The 26,715-nt window shown below is 37.8% G+C and overlaps 2 pseudogenes; both read right to left on the bottom strand.

Moving 5' to 3' along the window:
• Window positions 1-14,765: 14,765 nt before the first annotated feature.
• On the bottom strand, window positions 14,766-16,747 carry LOC121458797 (annotated as a pseudogene).
• A 578-nt stretch (window positions 16,748-17,325) lies between these two features.
• Window positions 17,326-17,761, bottom strand: LOC121458610 (annotated as a pseudogene).
• Between the last annotated feature and the right edge of the window lie 8,954 nt (window positions 17,762-26,715).

Here is a 26,715-nt window from a genome sequence, read left to right as displayed (position 1 = left end):
TTCTTGAAAATGATGGACCTTCACCAATTTTATTCAGAAAATTTCTTGCATCATCAATTTCTTAAGTTTGAGTTTTGGGGGATGTTTCTGTGCAGATAATTTTTTTTTATCTTAGATGCCTGCCTTATTTCTTTACTTTTTTTTTTTGGTATTTCAGACAGGGTTTCATTGTGGTTTTGGAGCCTGTCCTGGAACTAGCTCTTGTAGACCAGGCTGGTCTCAAATTTACTGAGATCTGCCTGCCTCTGACTCCCGAATGCTGGGATTAAAGGCGTAGGCCACCACTGCCTGGCTTTACCTCTTTATTTACGTTTTGTTTATCTTGTTTTTGATTAATCTGAGACAGACTTGGATTATTTGATAAAATTTATTATGCATCTTGGCAGGTGGCTCAGCACATATTTTTTTCCTTGTGGATAACCCAAATTTAAACCTACATTCAAGTTTGCATGTTAATAAATGTCTACTATTCCCAATCCAAGAGATCTGACAATCATTGTTTTGTATATCACAGGTATTTTGTCTCATGCACAAACATACTCAAAAATAGGAATAACCTTGTTTTCAAAATTATGATTTATAAAGCAGTCACAGTAAAGCAGGTTACTTCACATGTACAGTGATTCTTTAAAAATCTGTTCTCTTGAAATTTCACTTAAAAAGTTTATGCTTCCTCACTCTGATACAGACTTAGAGGCAATCACCAATTGTAGGAATTGAAATGGTGTCTAAGTGATCCTAACAGACATCATTTTCTTTATCATAAGAAAATGAGATCCTTTTAGTAATCAAAACTATTTCCACAAAGCAAAAATATCAGAAGGTGTCAAGTGAATTTTGTGAATTTTGGTGGAACAGCCCTCCTTACCCAACCCTTTTTCTGTTATTAGTAAAAAAGAGAACTGGAGTGTACAGGATGAGTGATGGCCAGTGATTTTCTGGAATTTGATTTTGACTAGAATCCTGTAGTTCTTGTTTAAGGGACCATAATATATATTTGTAGGTCTGTCTTTGAGTCTTGTTTTGATATTGGTGCCATCTATGTTGATTTTATGGACCATTATCTAATTATATCATTAAAATTTCAAAAATAATGGACCTTCATCAATTTGTATTCAGAATATTTCCTCTGCTATCAGTTCCTTAAGTTTTTGTTTTGAATAGTTTCTGTGGAGTAACAGTTTTAGTTTTCTCTTCTTGATCTTAGATCCTTCTCTCTTTCCATTTTCTGGCAATCTGTTTTCCATTTGTTGTTATCCTCATGGTTAGGTGCTGCTTAAGTGGTTGACAGGAATAATACATTATATTTTTGGTTCTTTACAAACATTCTCATACAAGACTTTCTCTGTGTGATAATTAGCCTCAGCTGTCAATAAGACAAAGGCTAGGGTCACCTGAGGAATTTTCAATTGAGTGTGTGCTTAGATCAGAATGTCTGATTTCAGTCTGAAAGTGATTATGTTGATTGATGATTGGTGTTGGAAGAGGATTCTTTCACTGAGTTGGCAATGTCTCTAAGCAAGTGGGCCTGGGCTGATTAAGGGGGCTAGCTGAGCACAAAACAGTGACAAAGCATAAGAGAAAACCAGGAAACAATGGTTCCAAATGTTTTGCCTTCAGTGATTAACTTGAGTTCCTACCCTAAGCTCCCACAGTGGTGGATTCTGACTTAGGGGTAACAAATAAATCAAACTGTCCATTACCAGAGTTGCTTTAGGTTAGATACTTTAATCACAGGAACAAAGAAGCAAGTTCGAATAAAAATGGTACCATAAAAGTGGTTTTGTTGCTGCAATGGACTTAGGAATATTGACTTGGAAGACTTTTCAAGCTAACAGGACTTTAGATGGCAAAAGTCATAGAAAACTCTACACAGCTTAACTGACTGTCATTGTAGGACCTGAAAGACAGGAGCGTTGAGAGTAGTGGCAGGCAGTGGAGGTCAAGGTTATAGGATTTTAGTGGGCAAAGAACTCTGCAGGGAACAAAGGAGTTGAATTGGCCCATCTACTGTGAGAGACATATGTCTTAGTTATTTCACATTAATATCAATGGCTCCTTGGGCACAGTGTGCTTTTTTAAGTTGCTGACATGGTGATGCACTCCCTCAAGCAATGAGTCATTCAGGCTAATCTGTGTTTCTCTGAGTAATCCCTTAGTGGTCAAGGAAGTATCAAGTTCAACAGTACACTTCGCCACCATTGCCTAGCTTAATAGTGGATATTTTATGAGTTATTCTATTTTATTTTATATGTGTTGGTATGTAGGTATCAGATCTTGGGAAACTGGATTTACTTATATTTAGGAGTTGTCACGTGGGTACTGGGAATTGAACCCAGGTCCTCTCAAAGAGCAGTCAATGCTGTTAACAGCTGAGCCATCTCTCCAGCCCAAATCTATTCCTCTTAGGAAATTTACTTGACATGAGACATAGCTTGTGCAAGACTTCCCTAACCTGTTTTTGTCTTTTCTGCCTTATATTTTTCCTATCCTTCACATCCCCTGCAATCTCCATCTTGTAACTCTGGATAGAAATGTACCAAAATCAGGGTCATCAACTCTTTTAAGAGGCTAATGAAAAGCTTGTAAAAATGGAAGAAAAGTCTGACATCTCATGAAACTGTCACTGAAGATGGTCTTACTGTTTAAGGTCATTGGTTTATGTAAGAAATAATGTTAGAGCCGGGCAATGGTGGCGCATGCCTTTAATCCCAGCACTCGGGAGGCAGAAGCATTCGGATCTCTGTGAGTTCGAGACCAGCCTGGTCTACAGAGCTAGTTCCAGGACAGGCTCCAAAAAGCCACAGAGAAACCCTGTCTCGAAAAAACCAAATAAATTAAAAATGAAAAAAGAAATAATGCTGGGAAGACTTTGCTGTGTAAGTTTTCCATCTGTCCAGGTGGGTAGACTTTTAGCTTTCAACCCCTATTTAAATTGTTCAGAGTGTGGAGCCTGAACCTGAAAGACATAAGGATAAGAAAATAAGTGAAATGCAAAAAAAATATATTCTTGCTTGGGTCCTCTTTGAGCATTAGTCAGAGATGTATGTGAATATTTTTAAATGATTTTTTCTTTATTAATCTCTCAAACATGTAGAGTGACTTCTCCCTAGGAAGTCATATTAATTCTAGAACCGCTGTACTTCTAGTATTTCAGAAATTTTTTTGACACTGTCTATCTTATCTTGGCATAAGAGGATTTGGTCCCTGTCTTCTCCTCGCCTGAGCAATGACCTTGTCCTACGTTACACCTTTAAAATCTTAAATTAAATGATTCTATCACCAGTTTCAAAGTAATAAATTTGAGTCATGAGACTGTATATCCATTGCAGGTAAAGGAAAAGGATTTGCATGTGGAGAGTGTTTTCTACCTCAGTCCAGAATAGAAGCAACAGTTTTGAGTGTGCACTGCACAGGAAATTAGGACTGTGGAGTCCCAATTATGAAAAAGGACCTGATTGTAGCTGGAGAGCAATTTCATTACTTTCCAGCATTTGTTACTTTTTTTTTAATGAAGAAAGACCCGACTGTTCGGTGTACTATTTGGGAAGATCAAAGAGATGCCACGTATTCACTGAAGGTGATAGAAATATCCCAAAACATTACATATAAGACACAACCTCATGGTGATACATACATAAATAGAAATGGATGAATTGAACATGTAAAATCTAACTAGGAATATGCCTTAAGTAGTTTAAAAATGCTGATGTAATTATATAGTTTGTGTGTGATTATTTGGGTCTAGGCAGCCAGAAGATGAAAGTGTAGTCCCCATTTACATTAGGACACCAAATGTTTGGCAACTAAGTCCACATAAACCCTAAAAAGTTAAAAATGAGGGGTTGTAAAAGCACAAAAATGAAAGTCAATTGAAGCTTTCAATTACAAAAACACTCCTCATCAGAAAAGGATTACAGATACACAGTAAAAACATTCAGATAAAAAGGCCTTTGAGTGGGTGATGCTTTATTTGATAAATGTCCATGGGCTTAAGACAGAGAGGATAAATATAGACAGAGTCATAGATTAAAAATAGGTTTTTAAGGAATATACACTGAACTTAAAGAAAAAGTAAGTAAAACAATTAATGGGCTTCAGAAGATCGAAAATACACACAGAGTCTGGGTTACACATTGTGCTTTCTTTGAATTTTGGACTGCAAAGAAAGACACTTGATTTGGGGGCTGCCATGGTAACCCCACACATACTTTAAAGGTATTTTGACTTCAAAATTTGTTACTTTGGAAAAGAGGCTCTGCTTTTGCTGCCACAGAACTTCCAGGCTAATGTTATGTCCTTGGTTTTTTGATTGAGTTGGAAACGATTATATCGTTAACATTTTCCTTAGTTATGGTGTGTGTAAATTTTATATAAAAGTTTAGACTCACAAAGATAGGATAGACTTCATGTTAATTTGCCAGGTTTTTTTTTTCATTTATCTAGTTTTTTATCTCCAGAATCCTTCAGCTTGCATTTTTTACATGCTTCTATTTCAATTTTCAATTCTTGAACTGATATATTCATTTATGTCAACTGTTTGCTTGCTTGACTTTCTTTAAGGATTTTATTGTCATTCTCCAAGATTTCATTTATCTTTTCCCTGCTCTTTTAAAGAATTCATTCACTTCCTTCTTAAGGACATAAAACATCTTCATAGTTGATCTAACTTAATTGTACTTTGACTGTGTTTGAATATTCAGGGTGTACTGTAGTAGGAGAGTTGGAATATGGTAGTGACATATTGTTCTGTCTGTTGTAGATCATGTTATTATGGGTATCTAGGTCTGAGGTGACTGCAGGTGTAGGTGCCAATATCTCTGTTTATCTTTGTTGGATGCACGTTTGGTTCCTTGGTTTCTATCTGCTCTTTGGTATTCTGGTCTGTGTTGCCTGTGATAGAAGTAGATTTTTTTCCCTCATTTTAGGGTCTGGAAGTCATTCAGTAGGCATGAGATTAGTACTGCCTAAGCATTCAGAGTCATTGAATTGTAGGTTCATGAACTTCTTCCTGCTTGTTATGCTTACATTACATTTTTTAAATTAATAACACTATTTGATGCATCAGCATGGCTATGGACCACATGGGTACCTGGTTCTCAACATGATCAAAGGATCTCAGAGTTTGTGAACTTGGAATAATGGATAGTTATGAACCGAAAATAAGTACTGGAAATTCTGCCTTTTCTTCACAAGACCATCAAAAGCTAGGTACTACTTAGTCATCCCTCTCCCAGCTTGTGTTTATTATTTATGCCCAAGATTTATATTGCTAATGTTTTCATCTGTCCATTTGTAACTGTTTAAACATAAAGCTCTGTTTGTAAAATGTTATTGGTATTACACTTTAAATAGGGCACTTCGGATGTTTGGAAGATAAATAGAGAAGTGGAGTGAATGCATGCTTCTTTGTAGGAACTACATTTAAAACATGTAAGTTCTTCTATTCTTGCTTGATTCAGTGATTTTTGCAATAGAGACAGTGCAGTTTTGTTTCTTTGTTGTTTATTTATTTGATTTTTGAGACAGGGCTTCTCTGTAGCTTTGGAGCCTGTCCTGGAACTAGCTCTCATAGAACAGGCTGGCCTCAAACTCAGAGAGATCCACCTGCCTCTGCCTCCTGATTGCTGGGATTAAAGGCATGCATCACCACTTCCTGGATGATAGGGTCTTACTATGTACTTCCACCTGTCCTGGACCTCATTGCATAGACATGTCTGGCATTTAACTCAGAGAAAAATATACCTGCCTCTGCTTTTGAAGGTCTGAGCTTAAAGGCATGAGTCAATACACCCAGTGTGTCCAACTTATTTTTCTATTTGTAGTTAGTTAATCTCCATAAAAATTTCTCATTTGTACTATGATGTGCTTATCAATTTCACTAAGGAAGAGTGGGATTTGCTGGATCCTTCCCAGAAGAATCTCTACAAAGTTGTGATGCTGGGGGCTGGAGAGATGGCTCAGTGGTTAAGAGCATTGCCTGCTCTTCCAAAGGTCCTGAGTTCAATTCCCAGCAACCACATGGTGGCTCACAACCATCTGTAATGAGATCTGGTGCCCTCTTCTGGCCTGCAGGCATACATACAGACGGAATATTGTATACATAATAAAGAAATAAATATTTAAAAAAAAGTTGTGATGCTGGAGACCTACAGGAACCTCACTACTATTGGTAAAAATGAATTTCCTTCATGTTTCAAAATAAAGGGACAACTTTTCCTTGGATAATGATGTTCTTCAATAATTTGATTTAGAAAAGATAAGAAGAATGAGGTGAATAACGCAGGCATGGTTCTAAGGTTTACTTAAAATAGCTACTTAAATGTTGCAGAGTATTCAATATTATAACATACATTTTCTGGTACTGCATTTTAGGATACATTTGGGAAGAACATAATAGTAAAGAACATTGTCAACATTCTAGAACACATGGAAGGTAATTTTCTTGTGCATGATGAAAACAATGAGCCTCTGATGAAATGATGTGTCCTAGAAGATTTAAATAAAGACAACAGTGTGAATAAGCACAGCTTTAAGTACATTTATAATTATTAACTTCTGAAAAATCCATATACAATTTCATGTAGGTGAATTGCATTTTTAGGCATTCTTTTAATTAAAAAGACAAGTGAGAAATGGCTAAACAGATATCACCATTTGAATCATAGCACCATGAGAGCTATGCTGTAGATCTGCCAATCCATTTATTTCTTGCTACTCATAATACAAAATGTGTACACATTGAAGTGATGATAAGTTTATCTGTAAGACTTTCTACTAAACCGAGAGCACATAGTAAATCTTGTATTACTCATACACATTTTTTAATTTTTTTTATTTTATTGAGAAAAGGAAAAAAAAGTTTCAGCTTTCTCCCAGCCTCCCATTTCTTTCCCCCTCCTCCCACCCTTTTTGCCCACCCCCCACTCATCTCCCCCTCCCTCTCCAGACCAAAGAGCAGTCAGGGTTCCCTGCCCTGTGGAAAGTCCAAGGTCCTCCCCCCTCCGTCCATGTCTAGGAAGGTGAACGTCCAAACTGGCTAGGCTCCCACAAAGCCAGAACATGAGGTAGGATCAAAACCCCATGCCATTGTCCTCATCAGCCCTCATCGCTCGCCATGTTCAGAGAGTCTGGTTTTATCCCATACTTTTTCAGTCATAGTCCAGCTGGCCTTGGTGAGCTCCCAATAGATCAGCCCCACTGTCTCAGTGGGTGAGTGCACCCCTCAGGGTCCTGACTTACTTGCTCATCTTCTCCCTCCTTCCGCTCCTCATTGGGACCTTGGGAGCTCAGTCCAGTGCTCCAGTGTGGGCCTCTGTCTCTATCTCCATCCATCACCAGATGAAGGTTCTATGGTGATATGCAAGATATTCTTCAATATTGCTATAGGATAGGGTCATTTCAGGTTCCCTATCCTCAGCTGCCCAAGGAACTAACTGGCAACATCGCCTTGGGCTCCTGGGAGCCACTCTAGGTTCAAGCCTCTTGCCAACCCTAAGGTGGCTCCCTTAACTAAGAATTGTGCTTCTGTGCTCCCCTATCCAACCTTCCTTTATCCCAATCATCCTTTTTCCCCAAGTTCCCCCTATCCTCCCCTTCTCACTTTTCTCTCCCCATCTCCCCTTACCCCCATCGCATCCCACCCCCAATATCCCAATTTTCTCCCCAGCAATTTTGTCTACTTCCCATAGCCAAGAGGATAACTATATGTTTTTCCTTGGGTTCGCCTTCTTACTTAGCTTCTTTAGGTTCACCAATTGTAGACTCCATGACCCTTATTTATTGCTAGAAACCAATTATGAGTGAGTACATCCCCTGTTCATCTTTTTGAGTCTGGGTTACCTCACTCAGGATAGTGTTTTCTATTTCCATCCTTTTGCATGCAAAATTCGAGAAGTCATTGTTTTTTACCGCAGCGTAGTACTCTAATGTGTAGATAGTAGATATTCCAAACTTTCTTCATCCATTCTTCCATTGAAGGACATCTAGGTTGTTTCCAGGTTCTGGCTATTACAAATAATACTGCTATGAACATAGTTGAACAAATGCTTTTGACATATGATAGGGCATCTCTTGGGTATATTCCCAAGAGTGAGTGGTATTGCTGGGTCTAGGGGTAGGTTGATCCCTAATTTCCTGAGAAACCAAAATCCTGATTTCCAAAGTGGTTGCACAAGATTGCATTCCCAGCAGCAATGGATGAGGGTTCCCCTTCCTCCACAGCCTCTCCAGCAAAGGCTATCATTGGTGTTTTTGATTTTAGCCATTCTGTCAGGTGTAAGATGATATCTCAAAGTTGTTTTGATCACTGTTAATACATAAACAAACTCACAGTGCAGAGAAGCCACATGAATTCTAGAATTGTGCAAATACTTCTGATTGTCCTAGTTCAGTTAGCAAATGTAGTATGATTCATAGTATAGGACTGATTATGAATGTAATAAAGTTGTTCTGAGGTTATCCAGTTCTCTTCAAATATGAGAAATATGTCAAATAGAAAAATGTTTCTGTAAATGTGAAAAGTTAAACCACATAATAAAGGAAATTACCATGACAGGTGTCTTAAAAATGCAAAACAACCCTTAATAAGAGAAGAAAGCATGAGTTTAAACAGTTATAAAACCTTAATATCTAATTTCTATTTACAATTGGACTAAATTATAAAAGTAATACATAGAGATATGTAGGTTCAAGAGTGTATTGAATGTGGTTGGTAACACTTTTATATGTTCCAATTATGCTTGCAGGATTGAAAGAAATAATTCTGGAAAAAAACTTTCAGTGCATCCTCAATGTGTTAATGCCTTGGCATATGACAGTCAGCTTCAGAGGAATAAAAGAACACATGATATTGAGAATGAATCTAATCTGTGTCATAAAGCCTTTGTTCATCACAATGCTCTTCAGTTGCGCAAAAGAACACACACTGAAGAGAAACCCCGTGAATGTAATCAGTGTGGTAAAGCCTTTGCACAGCCCTGTAATATTCAATTTCATAAAATAACACATACTGGAGAGAAACCCTTTGTATGTAATCAGTGTGGTAAGGCCTTTGCTCACCACAGTGCTCTTCAAATACATGAAAGAACACATACTGGAGAGAAACCATATGCATGTAATCAGTGGGGTAATGCCTTTGCCCATCATGATCACCTTCAATTGCATAAAAGAACACATACTGGAGAGAAACCCTATGAATGTATTCAGTGTGGTAAGGCTTTTGCTTACCACTGTGCTCTTCAATTGCATAAAAAATCACATACTAGAGAGAAACTCTATGAATGTCATCAGTGTGGAAAGGTCTTTGCATATCATAGTCATCTTCAATTGCATAAAAGAACACATACTGGAGAGAAACCCTATGCCTGTAGTCAGTGTGGTAAGGCCTTTGCTCAACACAGTGCTCTTCAAAACCATAAAAGAACACATACTGGATAGAAACCCTATGAATGTAATCAGTGTGGAAAGGCCTGTGCTCAACACAGTGCTCTTCAATTGCATAAAAGAACACACACGGGTGTGAAACAGTATGCATGAAATGAGTTTGGAAAGGTCTTTTCATGTCTTATTCATCTTCAAAAGCAGAAAAGAACACAGATTGGAGAGAAACTTGTGAATGGAATTTGTTTTTCCAAATCCTTTGGCACAATAATCTCCACATACATAAAACAAACCATTCTGGAGAGAAACTGTAAACTTAAGGAGTGTACTCTTCAAAAACATGAGAATAATCATACTGTAGTGAAAAAAATAAACTTAGTGCCGGGCGTTGGTGGCGCACGCCTTTAATCCCAGCACTCGGGAGGCAGAGGCAGGCGGATCTCTGTGAGTTCGAAACCAGCCTGGTCTACAGAGCTAGTTCCAGGACAGGCTCCAAAGCCACAGAGAAACCCTCTCTCGAAAAACCAAAATAAATAAATAAATAAATAAATAAATAAACTTAGTGTGGTATATGTTTTGCAGTTTATACAGCAGTAAATCTTTTTGCGTGTAATCAATCTGATAGTTTTAGGTACCTGAAGCCATCACACTTACAGTCTATTAACCAACAGTATTCATTCTGTAAAAAAACGATAGTGTCAAAAATCTGTTCAAGCATTATGGTACCAGCTTTTATTTTATTTGCACCAGGAAACTGATGGACTAAACCTACTTTGTGATTTTATGAAGTTTTATGGGAAGGACATAGAGCCAGGAGAAGAATCACAACCTGGTACTGAAATGAGATACAAAGGAAACCACTTTGCCCCTAAATCCAGAACTAGTGAAAGATACAACATCACCCTGAAAACACAGTCAAACATCAAAAATGGACAGTGAAAGAAACCTGCTTTGGCTTTCAAACCAGTTCCAAAGAAATACAATCTTCCCTTTTCTCTCTGAGCTCAAAACCAATCCCAGAGCACAAAATCCAGCCCATCTCTGAGCTTGTTCAAACCCAGGCATTTAAATCTCACCAATTCCTGCATCCTAAATCTCCTTAGAAGTGCTCTGGCTCCAAGAAGCCCTATATGAGTCATATGCTCCTTCAGTTGGCAGCGGCCCCTTTCCAGCCTTGCAAAAGAAGTCACACTCTGGATTCTTCCCTCCCAAATAAATCTCTTGACCGAGATTTATATGAACACCTTCTTTCACTGGAATGGATCAGGAAATCCCTAGTGGAGTTGATATCACTGTTTGGAAACTCACTTTGCCCAGAAGAGCACAGAAGCAATGGACACCTCTTATGGGAGACTCCCTTAGGAGAGTGGAGCAGATCAGCAACAGACATTTCTGCTGGGAAGCTTTCACAGAAGAATGGAGCAGAGCCCAGCTGTAATGACTGTCTCTCAGAGAGGAACAGAATTGCTACATCGAGTGGGACAAACTTCTTTTCACAGCTGTTGGTATTGCCTAATTTTTGGTAGTCAGTATATCCTTCCTTTCAGAGTTTTAAGACTTGCAGGATGAATTTGAACAATAATGTAACCCTTAGATTTTATACTTCTCTTCAACAGCATGGAATATGTAATTCAGGTGCAAATATTTATGGATGTGTACTGCCTCCTTTTCGGTTGTGATATGATGTCTATTTCACAATATAAAAGCATCTTATTGAGGCCATGGTTCTAGAGGGTAACAGGATCACCATGAAAGAGCCATGACAAAAAGTGTCAGACATGGCACTAAAGCTGGAACTTAAGAATTCACATCTGTAATCTTCCACATAAAGCAGAGTATTGGAACTGGAACTGTGTATGGATGTAAATTCTCATAACCTAAATCTTCCCAAATGATACCATCATTTTACAAGGATTAGTTTCTCTTACTTCTAGTTTTAATTTGATTTCTCTTTACATGAACCAATACTTCATGAAGAAAAAATCTGTAAGTGACCTGTAAGATGCCTGGTCTCCTATTTTACATTAGTAAATGCTTACGGAAGATAAATTTTCATGAGTGAAAAATTGTTTAAAAAAATGCTTTTATTGTAATGATGTGATGTGTGTGTGGTGGGAAATGTAAATGTTCATTCTGCATCCTGGAAAAGTTAAACACCTTAGATCTTCTTGTAGCAGAAATTACAGATATCTGTTAAAAAATCTGACCTCAGTCCATGGAATGAAGATTTCTTAGTCACCTAGCCATAACTCTAGTGCTATAAATATTTTAATGTCCATTTATATCTCATTGAATTTTGGAAATAGGAACAAACTCATAAAGGAGAAAGCCCTATTCATGAAAACAATTTTTAGTGACTTTAGCCATCAAAGTTGTCTTCAGCTTGAAGAAAAATTATTTTTCATCATAGCCTTGGAGGAAGTAAATTATGTAACTTGTTCACTCAAGATTGATGCTGGAAATCATTGCATTTTGGTTTCTATTTTGAGAATAACATTTGAGGTAGGTACTAAAGTTTTATATTGTGGCAACTCCATTTACTAAAATTTATTTTGTAGTCATTTTATTCCTTCTATGGCTTTTGCTCAGCTTCTATTGTGCCTAGTAATATGTATTTTTCTGATGTAATATATAGAATGGCCTTCCCATCATTGAAGTGTCCCATTGGTTATTAAAATATTAGAACATGTCTGATCATACTTTTCAAGTAAGGGTGTCAGTGAAAGGGTGGTCAGTTGTTGTTCGTGGTTTTGATTTTCATCGTTTCACAAAATCCCTTGTTGTTTTGTTTATTATTCATCTTGGCTTGGATGTCAGTAATGATTCAGAGATACATTTGAACTCATGATGCTCATATGTCTGCCACCTGAGCACAAGTTCAAGAGTAGATGATGAACTCCCAATGTGTTCTGTTTTCTCAACACAATTTAACAATGTTAATGTTAAAATGACTGAAAATGTAATTATAAGAAACATTAAATACCTTGTGTGTTAATTCAAAAAATATTTTCATTTATGTGATATTAATATAATAAAGATAATCAGCAATCAGTTGTATATTTCATACCATAACTTGATGTTCTACTGGGATTAAGGTTAGGATTCTTGCCTAGTATACAACAGTTTATTCCCACAGAACTCTATCAGTGATGATCAAATTTGATTTGAAGAAATAGTACATCAGTAAATTATTGTCTTTTTTCAGATTGTAAATGTAAATTTTTTCAAAGTATAAGGACCCAGGACATCTTGAATAATAATTCTTCTTTACATAGAAACATATTTACACCATCATACATATCTAATTAGTTCATTCTGCGGGCTAAATATTTATTTCTAACACTTTCTTAAAATATAAGAATTGTGGGCTGGAGAGATGGGTCAGTGGTTAAGAGCATTGCCTGCTCTTCCAGAGGTCCTGAGTTCAATTCCTGGCAACCACTTGGTGGCTCACAACCATCTGTAATGAGGTCTGTTGCCCTCTTCTGGCCTGCAGACATACTCACAGACAGAATATTCTATCCATAATAAATACATATTTAAAAAAAAAACATAAGACTTGAATTCTTCAGAGACTTGCCTCATTTAGTAATGTTCGTGGCTGTTAATTCTGAGAACCTGAGTTCTATATCTGGGTTACCGATAAGACTTCTACAGGTGTTTCTCATATTTTCACTTGGGTGGTTCCATGTGCACACTTCTAGGTGAGCTCATTGGTGAATAATTTTGAAATACAAAGAAGTGCCAATGAGGTCACTTGCAGCCAAATGGTTCCCCAGGTATCATCACTAGAACTCACAAAGTGGAAGTAGATCATAGACCCCTGTTAGTTTTCCTGTCAGTGCTACAAACACATCATGGCACAGGTGTATTCACACAGTCACACTTTATTTTTAAATGGATGGAATTAACAATGCAAAGAAAATAACCCATTATTGAGAACATATGAAATGATTTGGCTATTCAAACTATAGAATTTCAAGAAAACCTTGCTATTCATGAAAACAATGGTGCTCCCTCTAAATCTTATTTTATTTCTTTCTCTGATTCAATGATAAGTCCTTTAAAAACACCTATTTCAGCTGGACTTAGAGGTGCATGGCTTTATCATAGCACACAGGAGTTTGCGTGGGGCCCACTTCAGTAAGTTTGAGGTCAACTTGTTCCCCATCATGAATTCTTGAAATTCCTGGCTATGTGGAATTTTCCTAATAAAATGCCCATTAGAACATGGGGATACTGTGATTGGTGGAGGACAATGTCCATAGTCGTCTCTGAGGCTGCACAACTTCAAGGGCATGACACCAGGAAGTGTTGGCTTAGGTAAACACTCTTCCAAGTTTTCTATTCTTACTAATGTTTTCTGTCAAAGGCAGTCTAGATAACATAAAGCTCAAACTCATGTTGCTCAATAAAGATAAGAATTCTATGGCAAGTGGATGATTTAGCCACATGCATGGATGACCTCTCTTTTTGTGTATTCAAAACAGGCTGTTGAGTCTTGAAACTATAACACACAGCCAACAGAAATGGTCCCAGCAGATTTTACTCACTTTTTTAAACCTACTATTCGCTCACACTTAACAAGGAAGAAATTGAAAGAAGAATTTGGAAAGGCATGTAGATAGGACAAGGAAGGGATAAAGAAATTGAATATATTTTACTTAAAATGTATAAGAATAATTTTTTAATAAAAATGTGGCTTGAGATAGCTTAGCAGTTATGAGCAATGGGTGTTTTTTGAAGAAGACAGAGGTTGTAATTGTATAACTTTAGAAACTTTGTCAAAAATCCGGTGTCCATTCTCTTTGGATGGATGCCTAGCTCAGCCTTGATATAGTAGGGAGGGCCTTAGATCTGCTACAACAAAGCAATGTGCCCACTCTCTCTGTGGAATGGATATGGGATTGGGTGGGAGGCTAACTGGAGAAAATGAGAGTAGGAGAGGGAGTGGAAACTTTTATTGATATGTATAATGGATAAAGATAGTTTTTCTTTTTAAAAAATAAAAATAAAGAAATCATTATTCAAATAAAATGATGATTGTTTGGAGTGTGATTTTAATTAGTATTATTAATAAAATTCCAGAGTCAGAATTTGGGGTAAACATGACAGAACACATAAGCAACACAGCAGCTACATTTTCTTCTTACCTCCCCAAATCCTCAAACCAAATGGGGGCTTAAATTCTTTTTTTCATTTCCCAAATGCTGAGATTAAAGTCATGATCCACTTCTTGCCGGATCCTGTGGTCCACTAGTGATTGTTAGCTCTGCCCTCTAATATCCAGGCAAGAATTTATTTCTCCGAACAAGAACAAAATGTCATATTAAAAATTGGTAAGCCTAGTGAGTGAACATTTGTAGCATCAACAGACTAGGGACTCAAGAACTGGGAAAAAAGAACTTATTATGGAACCAAAATAGGACTGTGGAGACCATGTTACAGATATAGCCCTTTGTGTTCATGGATTTCATGTACATGAACATGATCATGCTATAAAAAAATAGGACCACAGCAAGGTGCTCCAAGCAGGTGAAAAAGCATTTGCAGGGCCTGCTGGCTGAGGGCACCTTTAGGAATGTGACCAGGATTGGCATGTTGGAAAGGCAAATGAGGTACTTGAGTAGAGGCAGCAGAAGCATGGCGCAAACAAGGACAAAGTCATTGCTGACTGATATGTCACCACAGGCCAGCTTCAGCACATCCAGGACCTTACAGGTGAAGTGTCTGAATACTTTTTGGCCATACAAGGGCAGTCTCATGGCAATGACTGTTTCTGTCAACAACCCAAAAAGGTAGAGTACCCAGAAGTCTCTTGGAGGCATGAAGAAAAAGCTGTGGCTCATGTGCACGGGTACCTGAGTTGCTGACAAATAGCAAGGTAGTGATCACAGGCCATGATGACAAGCAGCAGGCATTCTGTGGAGCCTGTGGAATGTCTCAGATGCATCTGGATGTCACAGCCATTAGAGAAGATGGTCTTCTGGGATGCGAGAAGGTGGAACAGCATCAGAGGTACAAAGGAGATGTGTAGCAGATTCTCTAAATGGAAATATTACTCAGAAATTGTATATGAGTGTGTAGGCAGAGATCCAACATGCACATGGCCGTGAAGGCAGTCTTCCGAGCAGGGTCACCAGGTACATAACTGAGCACAGAAGAAAGAGTAGGTGCTCCAGGGATGAGTAGTCAGAAAATTCCTTCAAGATAAATGCAGAGACTTTTGTACTGCTTCTGAGCTACATAACACAGAGTTATGCCTGGATACATAGTAGAGTAAAAGGACAGAGTATGCAGGGTATAGAGAACACAAAAATTGTTAAGGTCTTTTCCAACATAAAAACATGTTCTGTGACTTGGGACAATCTCCTAATTTTCTGTAGGTTACAGCGCATCCATGTGAATAGTGAGGATGATATCCCTAAGAGGGTTTATATGGAAGTATGAATAGGCAGACGGAAGAATCAGAGAGCCAATGCTGAATGAGAAATAAAGGTCTTTACTGTAGGACTTCTTGAAACCTTTAAATGGCTAATGTTTATTGGTGGCATTCCAAAAGCAATGTAGATTATGCACTTCCAATCTTATCTGAACTTACATCCACTTCACCTCTGGTCCTACCCCCAAGAAGAGTCCTGCAAACAGCATCTGAGAGTTGATAGCCTGGATCAGAGGTCCTAAAACTTACACACATACTGGAATTATTTGGAAGACTGTCAAAACACAGTGTGTTTCCCTTCCAGAGTTTCTGGCTTTGGGCAGATATGTGCTGTTGCTGCTCTCTTAGCACAGGAATGAATCTGTAAACGTCCTTCTGACTCTGCTGCAGCCTCTAAGCCATGGCTTGTCCTGTTCTCACTGTCTGGAATATTTTTCATTTTCCCGTCACCTGTAGTAGCTGATCTGTCTCTTGGTTCTGTTTGTCACACTGTGTGCTTTGTATCTCAGGAAGTGGGCAGCTACTGACCTGTAAACCTGTGAGGAGGCAAACCCCAGTGAGATAATCTGTTAGGTGCTTTGTATGGGCTACAGCTTTAGAAGATGTCTCCTTTGTGTTTACATCTCTACTTCAGAATCAGAAATGGTTTTAGATTTAGGGAATGACTATCCTTCTCTAAATCCAAGCATGATGTTAAAAGAAAAATTTAGAATTTCTCTCTCATGTCAACAGCTTTCTGTTTTGGGACAGAAAGAAGATCAATTTTAAAGGAATATTTTACATTCCTTCATGCCCATTTTTTCTATATCTTATCTTTCACTGAAAATATGTCTACATGAACAATGTTTACATTTTCAACAAAGAACAGATTCCAAGAAGACATTGGGGCCCCACAATGTCTCTACCTGGTTGATATGACGGCATGATGCTGATAGCACTATGGGAATGATTTATGGGTACAAGCTGCAGAAATGAGGCACCTTCTTACAACATTCTGGCCAGGACTCCAAATAAGAACTTCAGAATAACCCTATCGAATACTCAGAAACCATCTGCAATTATCCAAAACAGCAATCTTGAAATTTAACCATCATTTTACTTTTATAAAATTCTGTAGAAAGAACATCGCCCCCATGACATCTGGAAGCAATTCTAGAAGATGCCATCCTCTCTCCCAACAAAGTTTGTCTTCACGGTCAGGGACAACATTTAAGAGTTAAAATTTGAAAGTGGTCTCTTTTGCCATTGTGTTCAAGTATACTTCCTATGTCTTTTATGTGGTTTAGTGTATTTGGCTTTCTGTTATGGTCTTTGATCCATTTGGACTTGTGTTTTTTTCCTGATGATAGATGTGGATCTACTTTCATTCTTCCCCACCTTGATATTCAGTTATGCCAGCAAAATTTGTTGAATATCATTTCTTTTTCCATTATATTAATACATATATATATATATATATATATATATGAATGAGGCAATTTATTAACCCAGCACCCTTTGTTCTAATGCTTCTTGTTGGCAGCTGCCACCTGTCCGGCAATTCTGTCCAGATCTCTCTGTCCCTGAGGTGTTAGCTTGCGGCCCCCATCTTTGTCCTTTTCCACCATTTTCAGTCCCTCCAGGGCTTGGAGAATGTGGCAGGCCACACTCTTGGAGCCTCTGCTGAAGTGGCTGGGCCTGACACAGTTTCTCTGCCGTCCTCCATAGATCTTGGTCATGGAGCCAACCCCAGCTCCACCACACAAGTACAGGTGCGGTGCTGTAGAGGCAGCTCCTGTGTAGACCAGTTCTCATCATCGGGGCAAGCTCTTTATGCTGTGCCAGCTTGACTGTGTCCACCCACTCGGAGACTTTCAGCTTCCTGGACATTTTGAGGAAGGCTGCCAGAGCTGTGACGAACTCCTGCTGGTTAACGTCTTTTACAGTAACTCCAGGCATTGTGCAGCCAGGGGAAAGGGCTCATCTTATATATTTTGGTTCTTTGGCAAAATTCAGATGTAGTAGGTGAGTGGATTGATATCAAATTCTTAGAATCAGTTCCATTGGTCCTCCTGTCTCTTTTTGTGCCAGTACCAGGCTCTTTTCAGTACTGTAGCTCTGTAGTAGACTGAAGTCAGGGAATGTGATGACTCCAGAAATTATTTTTTGTGTACAATTGTTTTGGTTATACTGCAAATTTTTTTTGCTTTTTTATATGAAGTTGAGTATTTTTTCCTTTTATTTATTTATTAAAGATTTCTGTCTCTTCCCTGTCACCGCCTCCCATTTCCCTCCCCCTCCCCCAATCAAGCTCCCCTCCCTTGTCAGCCCATCGAGCTATCAGGGTTCCCTGACCTGTGGGAAGTCCAAGAATCACACACCTCCATCCAGGTCTAGTAAGGTGAGCATCCAAACTGCCTAGGCTCCCACAAAGCCAGTACGTGCAGTAGGATCAAAAACCCATTGCCATTGTTCTTGAGTTCTCAGTAGGCCTCGTTGTCTGCTACGTTCAGCGAGTCTGGGTTTATCCCAGATTTTTTCAGACCCAGGCCAGCTGGCCTTGGTGAGTTCCCAATAGTACATCCCCATTATCTCAGTGTGTGGGTATACCCCTCGCGGTCCTGAGTTCCATGCTTGTACTCTCTCTCCTTCTGCTCCTGATTTGGACCTTGAGATTTCTGTATGGTGCTCCAAAGTGGGTCTCTGCCTCTGTCTCCATTCATCGCCTGATGAAGGTTAATATTCAGGAGGATGCCTATATGTTTTTCTTTGGGTTCTCCTTATTTATTTTCTCTAGGATCATTAATTATAGGCTCAATGTCCTTTGTTTATGGCTAGAAACCAAATATGAGTGAGGACATCCCATGTTTCTCTTTTTGGGTCTGGCTTACCTCAGAAGTTGAGTATTTTTATTTTGAGGTCTGTGAAAATTTTTTTCTGATATTTTACATGGGAATGGTATTGAACCTGTAGGTTGCTTTTGGAAAGGTTTTCATTTTTACTATCTTGATTTCTACCTAACAAGGGAAAGGGACATCTTCCCATACTGTGGTGTCTTCTTCAGTTGTTTTCTTCAAAGTTTTAATGTTCATTTCCTGCAGTCCTTTCACTTCTTTAGTAAGTTATTCCATAATATTTTATATTATTTCTGGCTATTGTTAACGGTGATGTTTCCATAAGATATTAATTCTAGCCATCTTTTTCAAAAAATATTCCTTGTAACCACCTTCTATCTACCTTCCTGATGACCACTCCCAATCTTCTGATAACCATAATTATACCCCAACTTCTAAGGGAACTTTTAAAGAAAACATACAAGTAAACATATGAGAGATTTGACTCTTCAAGCCTCTTGTATTTCAGTTAATGGTATGCTTTGGGCTTAAAAACATCATTGAATTTTATGATTTTATGGTTCTGGTTTGAGAGCCAAATTGTGTTTCTTTCACAGGCTTTTTTTTAATGTTTTGGCTGTTTTCAGGGAGATTTTTTTTTTTTACCTAGTTCTAGATTCAGAGATAAAGTGCTTCTCTTTGGCTCTGGTTTCAGGCCCAATGTTAGAATACCCTTGCTGTAACCCATAATACTTCATAAAAGGTTTTATCAAATACAATCCTGGTTCAAACTAAAATAAAAAGAGGTATCATGATGCTTAAACAGATTGTGGACCCTATCACATTTTTATCTACACAATAGCTGCTTTTGGTTAACTGACTGTAAGTGGCTTAAGATTTTAAAGAATAATTTAAAATGAGCCCCTAGTTTTTTTCCTCAGGTCCAAAAGATTATGATAATATGCACAAGGTTTATCAGATTGATTACACACAAAGTCTTACTCTCATATGAAGCACAAAACAATATGACACTTAATTAATTTATAGAGTTTTACTACAGTATGATGCTTTCTCATGTTTTTGAAGAATAAAGACATTAACTTCAGAGTTTCTCTACAGGTAGGCTCATATTATGTGTTTGGAGATGATTGAAGGAGCTTCCGGCCACATCGTGCCACCCAGCTTCCGGCTGCCTTGCTAGCTTATGCCCTGAAATAACAACACACAAATTGTATTCAACAAAACACGGCTTGGCCCATTATATCTAGCCTCTTCTAGGCTAATTATCACATATTAATTTAGCCCATTTCCAATAATCTCTGTAGCACCAAGAGGTGTGTTTACCAGGAAAGATTCAGCATCTGTGACCTGGTTGCTGGCTGCATTGCATCTGCCCAAGACAGGAGAGGAAATGACGTCTGCCTCACTTTCCTCTGGCTCCAAGCATTCTGTTCTGTATACTCCACCCACCTAAGGGCTGGCCTCAAATGGGCCAAGGAAGTTTCTTTACTAATCAATGACCATCCTCCATCATTTCCCCTTTTTCTGTTTAAACAAGAAGGAAAAGCTTTCACTTTAACATGGTAAAATTACATATAACAAAACAGTTACAATTAAGAATTACAATATTTACATCTATTTTATCTTTATCATAACTAAGGAAAACTATAACTATTCTTCAACTCCATCAAAGACTCCAGACTCCAGAAAAATATAATATTAGCCAGGCGGTGGTGGCTCATGCCTTTAATCCGAGCACTTGGGAGGCAGAGGCAGGCGGATCTCTGTGAGTTCGAGGCCAGCCTGGTCTAGAAGAGATAGTTCCAGGACAGGCCCCAAAACCACAGAGAAACCCTGTCTTGAAAAAGTAAAAAAAAAAAAAAAAAAAGATATAATATTACCTAAGTAAATGAGAAGTAAGCAACTTACAAAACTCTAGAAATCACAGAGACATCTCACTTCCTGGACAGTCACCCAAAGTTCCTCTGAAATACTGGGGCATCCATCTTCGGCCTACAGGGCCATAGTTTCCAGCAGACATTTCTATGAAGCAGGAAATTTCAAAGGCAGTTCAGTCTCCGTCTGCTGTGTCCTGCAGAATGTCTCACAGACCCTTTCATGAATCAGGAACCGCCAAAAGATCATCTCACCTTTAGGCAAGTTCAGCAGTCCTCTCTCTGAGGGTTTTCTGTGTCCAGTTCATGCAGTAGTCCAGGCAAGAGCAATTTCTTACCTAAATGGCTATCAAACTCCATAAGGAACCTCTTCAATGCCCATCTTCCTTTTGAAGTAGCTGGTGTTGCCAGGAGCAGATGTGTCTCATTGTCATGCAAAACCCTAAGTTATTAAAATATTTACATGCCATATTCTGCAGTCTTTGAAGAATATGAAGAATGCCTATCTAAAATATATCTATGCACATCTAAAAAATCTAACATGACAACAATCTTGACTATTATAGATGATTATCTATTAATAACCTATATACATTACAGTTTTAAATAAACTACACTATCATAATACCTTAATCAATATCAGAAATATATATACACATAACAAAATTGACCTTAAATTAGTATCAGTAAAGCAAGATCCATTTCAATCCAAATTACTTACATCTATATTATATCACCCTTTAAATGTATAAGAACATTTATAAACAATATTTGGGAATATGAACGTAGTTATTTCTCTCCAAACTGCTTCCTGCTGTATAGGGGCATTGTTAATCAGGTCTTTGAGGGTATAACCTGTGTGCTAGATTTGTCTCAGTTAGCAGATAAGTCATTTTCTGAAGGTGTTCACAGCAACCTTTCAAGAGGGCGTAGTCTATCATACCATATTAGAATAGAAGCAATCCATAGGGTCTTATCCTGTGAAAACAAAAGAAGAATCTCTTTTCCAAAGTATCATATCCATAGATCCAAATTCTGAAGTCAAGGTATTTTCAATAAATCTATCTTGGATTAGTTCAGCAGCATTTATAAACAAATATCTTTTAGCAGATGTTGCTCTTTCCTTACCATTAAAACAATTCAAAGAGACCACAATAGCATACAATATCAAGATTCTCTGTGTATTTTCCATCTTTGTGCGGTTTTACTTTAACCTCTATTTCGTTTATTTTTACTTTTATTTTATATTCTCTGTATATCTTTGTCCTGGAATAACTCTGTAGACCAGGCCGTCCTTGAACTCTCAGAGATCTGCCTGTCTCTGCCTCCCAGGCATTGGGATTAAAGGCGTGTGCAACCACACCTTGAAGTCACAGAAGTCAATCTCCCTCTGCCTCCCAAGTGTTGGGATTAAAGTTGTGTACAACAAGACCCAACTGCTCTCTTTCTTTCCTTTTTGTTTTTTACTTTAAAAACTTTAACTTTTAGCCTGCATATATTCTTAACACAATATAAATCATTTAAAGGTTTTCTTTGTTTTTGAATCTCTCTTTACTATATATCTCCCACTTTTTTTTCTGCCCACATGAGCTTTTAAACTACTGAGCACTATGGGCAGGATTAAAGACGAGGCTTTGGCGGCTAGATCCAGCCTTAGCTTTCAGCTTCATGGTAGGGGTACCAGCTGAAGCCATGTTTATTGCCACAAGTCTATGGCGTTTCAAGGTCCCTGCCAGCAAGCAAGCTGAAGCATTCTGCTCCCAGACCACACTCAGTCAACTGCCAGCCTTGAAGAATCAGAGTTTGCCCTGAAAGGACAGCCCAGTAGGGGGCATTTTAAAATGGCACTTTTTTCCTGCTACTGGTGAAAACAAACAAGCATTCAGTTGGCTTTTATCAACACCATATAAGTGTTTCTTGGCACGTCTTAAGAGCTGCAGGGTTTTGCAGCTAAAGCTCAGTCAGGAAGCCTCTCTTAGATCAGAGTGCTTGCTTGCCTCTAGCAAGCAGAGCAGAAGGAGAAATTGCTGCTACCAAGAAAATATGCTTTACTGTATTCTTTCCCAAGCTTTCCAAGGCATTATGTGGAAGCAGTTGTCCACATGGGCACCATTCTGTTGATGGAGCTGTGGGCTGCTTCCTGACACCCAGCTCCTGGCTGCCTGGCTAGCTTATGCCCCAAAATAACAACACACAAATTGTATAAATTAAAACACTGCTTGGCCCATTACATCTAGCCTCTTCTAGGCTAATTCTCATGTATTAATTTAGCCCATTTCTAATCTGTGTAGCACCATGAGGTGCGCTTACCGGGAAAGATTCAGACTGTCTGCCCTGGTGGCAGGCTACATCGCATCTTCCCCGGACAGGAGAGGAAATGACGTCTGCTTCACTTCCCTCTTCCTCCCGGCATTCTGTTCTCTCTACTTCACCCAGCTAAGTGCTGGCCTATCAAATGGGCCAAGGCAGTTTCTTGATTAACCAATGACCTTCCTCCACCTACCACAAATTCCATTCATCAATATCTCTACAATAGGTGTTATTTCATGCCTTTCAAGAGTACAGGGGTTCTGTAAAGGCCTTACCACACTGATTTCACTCATAAGGTTTCTTTCTAGTGTGCATTCTTTTATGAATGTGAAGACTAGTTTCTTAATGAAAGGTCTAAACACACTGATTGGATTCATAGGGTTTCTATCAAGTATGTGATCTTTTAGGCCTTTGAAGTTGACTATGATGTGCAAAGGCCTTGCCAGACTAATTGCATTCATAGGGTTTCTATCCAGTGTGTATTGTTTTATGTATTTGAAGACCACTAAGTTGGGTAAATGCCTTACCACACTGATTACATTCATAGGGTTTCTCTCCAGTATGTGTTCTTTTATGCAATTGAAGACGATAATGATGTGCAAAGGCCTTACCATACTGATTACATTCATAGGATTTCTCTCCAGTATGTGTTCTTTTATGTCTTTGAAGAGCACTGTTTTCAGCAAAGGCCTTAGAACACTGATTACATTCATAGGGTTTCTCTCCAGTATGTGTCCTTTTATGCAAATGAAGATGATAATGACGTGCAAAGGCCTTACCACACTGATTACATTCATAGGGTTTCTCTCCAGTATGTGTTCTTTTATGTGCTTGAAGAGCACTGTTGTCAGCAAGGCCTTAGCACACTGATTACATTCATAGGGTTTCTCTCCAGTATGTGTTCCTTTATGAGTTTGAAGAACACTGTATTAAGTAAAGTCTTTAACACACTGATTATATTGATAGGGTTTCTCTCCAGTATGTGATCTTTTATGACTTTGAAGATGATTGTGATAAAGAAAGGTTTTATCACATTGCGTAATTTTATAGCAATTTTCTCCGGTATGTGTTTTTTCATTCCTTAGAAGATGAGTGTTATAAGACAAGGCTTTAGCACAGTGAGAATATACAGAAAACTTCGCTCCAGTTTGATTTCTTTCAATCCTGCAAGGATAATTTACGCATGTAAAAGTTTCACCACATTCAATGCACTGTTAAACCTCATCTCTATATGAATTAACTTCATATTTTTTTAATTATAGAAAGGAATCAAACATTATGGTTCTATAACTTTATTTTAAATCATGTTTTGTTCACCCTTTAGGGGTCATTTTACATCTCAAAAAATATTTGTGATGATAATTTTCTTTGTGCCATGGTTTACCTTTTCATTTATACATATATTTTTCTGTTATATTTTTTACAAATTTGAAGAGAACTGCATACACTGAGTGCTTTACCAACTTTACTACATTTATAAATTTTACTATATTGTGAATCATTATACATTTGCTAAGTGAACTAAGACACCTAAAAGTATTTGCACAGACCTAGAACTCATCGTTGGTTTTTTCGTAATGTGAGTCTATGTATTAACAATGATGGTAGAAATTGAATTAACTTTGTATTCTTGTATCAAATTCAACAAGTATACTCTACATAGGAACTACATTTTATCTTCTTAATTGTTCTTAAGGAGAGGTATGCTAAATATTTCCATATCTCTATGCTCATACTCTTGTGTCAAGAGTAACATATGATATATATACGAAAGGAAGAATAGTCAATAAATGATTTCCACATTGAATCCTCATGATTTGACTTTCTGTTCCTCACAGACTTGTGGTATAGATTTTATGGTTTCTCCACAACATCTGCCCCTTGATCCTTGACTCCAACAGCTGCTTTCATTAAAGTTAACACAGTCACAAAAACTATATGAGGAATACAAGACTTACCATGGGCTATTGATTTATTAGAAAGTTTTGTAGCTATATTCATCATCACTAAAATGTGTATACATTTTTTGTCATGAGTAACAAGAAACAAATGGACAGGCAGATATATAATATAGGTCTCATGGTTAATGGTAAAATCTGTTTAGTCATTGCTTCCCTGACTTTTTCTTAAATGAATGCCATGCAAATGCAATTCACATACAGGAAATTGAGCTATAAGGATTTGTGAGAATTTAATAACCATCAATGCATTCAAAGCTGTGCTTATTTACACTATTGTTTTATTTAAACATGTCATAACACATTACAAACTCATCAGAGGCACATTGTTATAAACTTGCATAAGAAAATTACCTTGCATGCCTTCTACACCATTGACAATGTTCTTCAGTGTTATGGTCTTCCCAAATGTATCCTAAAATATAGTACCAGAATATGTATATTATTTAACATTGTGAAATAATTAGCTTATTATCCTAAGAACTATGACTGTGTTTTCACCTCATTCTCCTTCTTTCTAAATCAAATTACAGAACAATAACATAAACCAAGGAAAAGTTGTCTCCATATTGTGAAACATGAAAGAAATTTATTTGTACCTATAGTAGTGAGGTTCATGTAGGTCTCCAGCATCACATCTTTGTAGAGATTCTTCTGGGAAGCATCCAGCAAATCCCACTCTTCCTTAGTGAAGTTGATATGCACATCATCATTGGTCACTGCCTACAAAAATATACCACATGTGTATACAATGTAAGCATGACAGTAGCAACATTGGAATGCATACTTCTTTGAAAGTACAGTTGTATGATTCTGGTGTTACCCACTCTTATTCCATGACATAGACAGTCACTTTAGAATGAAACTTAAAAGGAGAGTCAAGTCTTTTATTTCTGTTCCCTTTGTACCACCTTATAAGAGAAATATCTATTCATAGGGAGAGAAAAACAGAAAAGATCAACAGTACATTGTATGCATGAGAACATTGTATAAAAAACTTACTGACTACGGAAAGGAAAAAAAAGATGGACAAACTGGGTGTATTGAAGTATTATGCCTTTATCCACAACAGTCAGAAAACAGAGGTGGGAATGTTTGTCTCTGAATTGAATGCCAGTCAAGTCTAAGCAATCAGGTCTAGGAGAGGTGGAAATACACATTGAGACCCTGTTTAATTGCAAACCGGAATGAAACAAACAATGGGATAGAAAGAACTGACAGACTTTTATTGAACTTCCCACAAAGAATTGTTTTCACTCCAGTTAATGACTCAGAATACTCAGGCAGTATTAATGTTATGAATACATGGCATCTTTGCAATCAGAGTGATGCCCTCTGTCAATTGTTAAAATTCAAGAAATTATGAAGCTCAGCACAGCAGCATATACTTGACATAAAAAATACCTACATTCTAGCACCATCATCCAATAACATAAAAACAAATAGAGCCAGGAATGATGCCTCCCATTAGTTACAGGAATTGAGAGCCACACAGTTACTCTGGTAAGCAAATGAAACAATTAAAACAGCAGGTTACCAAACTCCTGAGGACTGAATAACAACTGTTTCTGCTATATTTTATGTGATTTAGAGATCAAGCCTATAATGATGTTGAAAGCATTTCAGTATAAGTAAGAAGCTGGCTGATTAATATCAAGCACAACACAGTAGATTTTAATGTCAGGAAATTACTTGAGGGTATTGAGATTCATTGGATACAATGAGGAATTTCATATAGAAGAGCTTCTTCTCCTACTAAAGATCTACAGAAAATTGAAAGAAAACCACTATGGAGAGAAACTTGTTCAAATACATGATCTTTTCTGGGAGGTTGTTCATTCAGTCAAGTACATTGTGAACCCGGTTACTATTAGTTCATGGTCAACAATGGAAAAAATGCATTTAGTCATTTCAAT

The sequence above is a fragment of the Microtus oregoni genome, unplaced genomic scaffold (assembly GCF_018167655.1).
Source record: "Microtus oregoni isolate MIOR12 unplaced genomic scaffold, Mior012 000018F_ref0000195, whole genome shotgun sequence".
NCBI lineage: Eukaryota > Metazoa > Chordata > Mammalia > Rodentia > Cricetidae > Microtus > Microtus oregoni.
The sequence above is the reverse complement of the archived record's forward strand: the minus strand, read 5'-3'. Positions and strand labels throughout refer to the sequence as shown.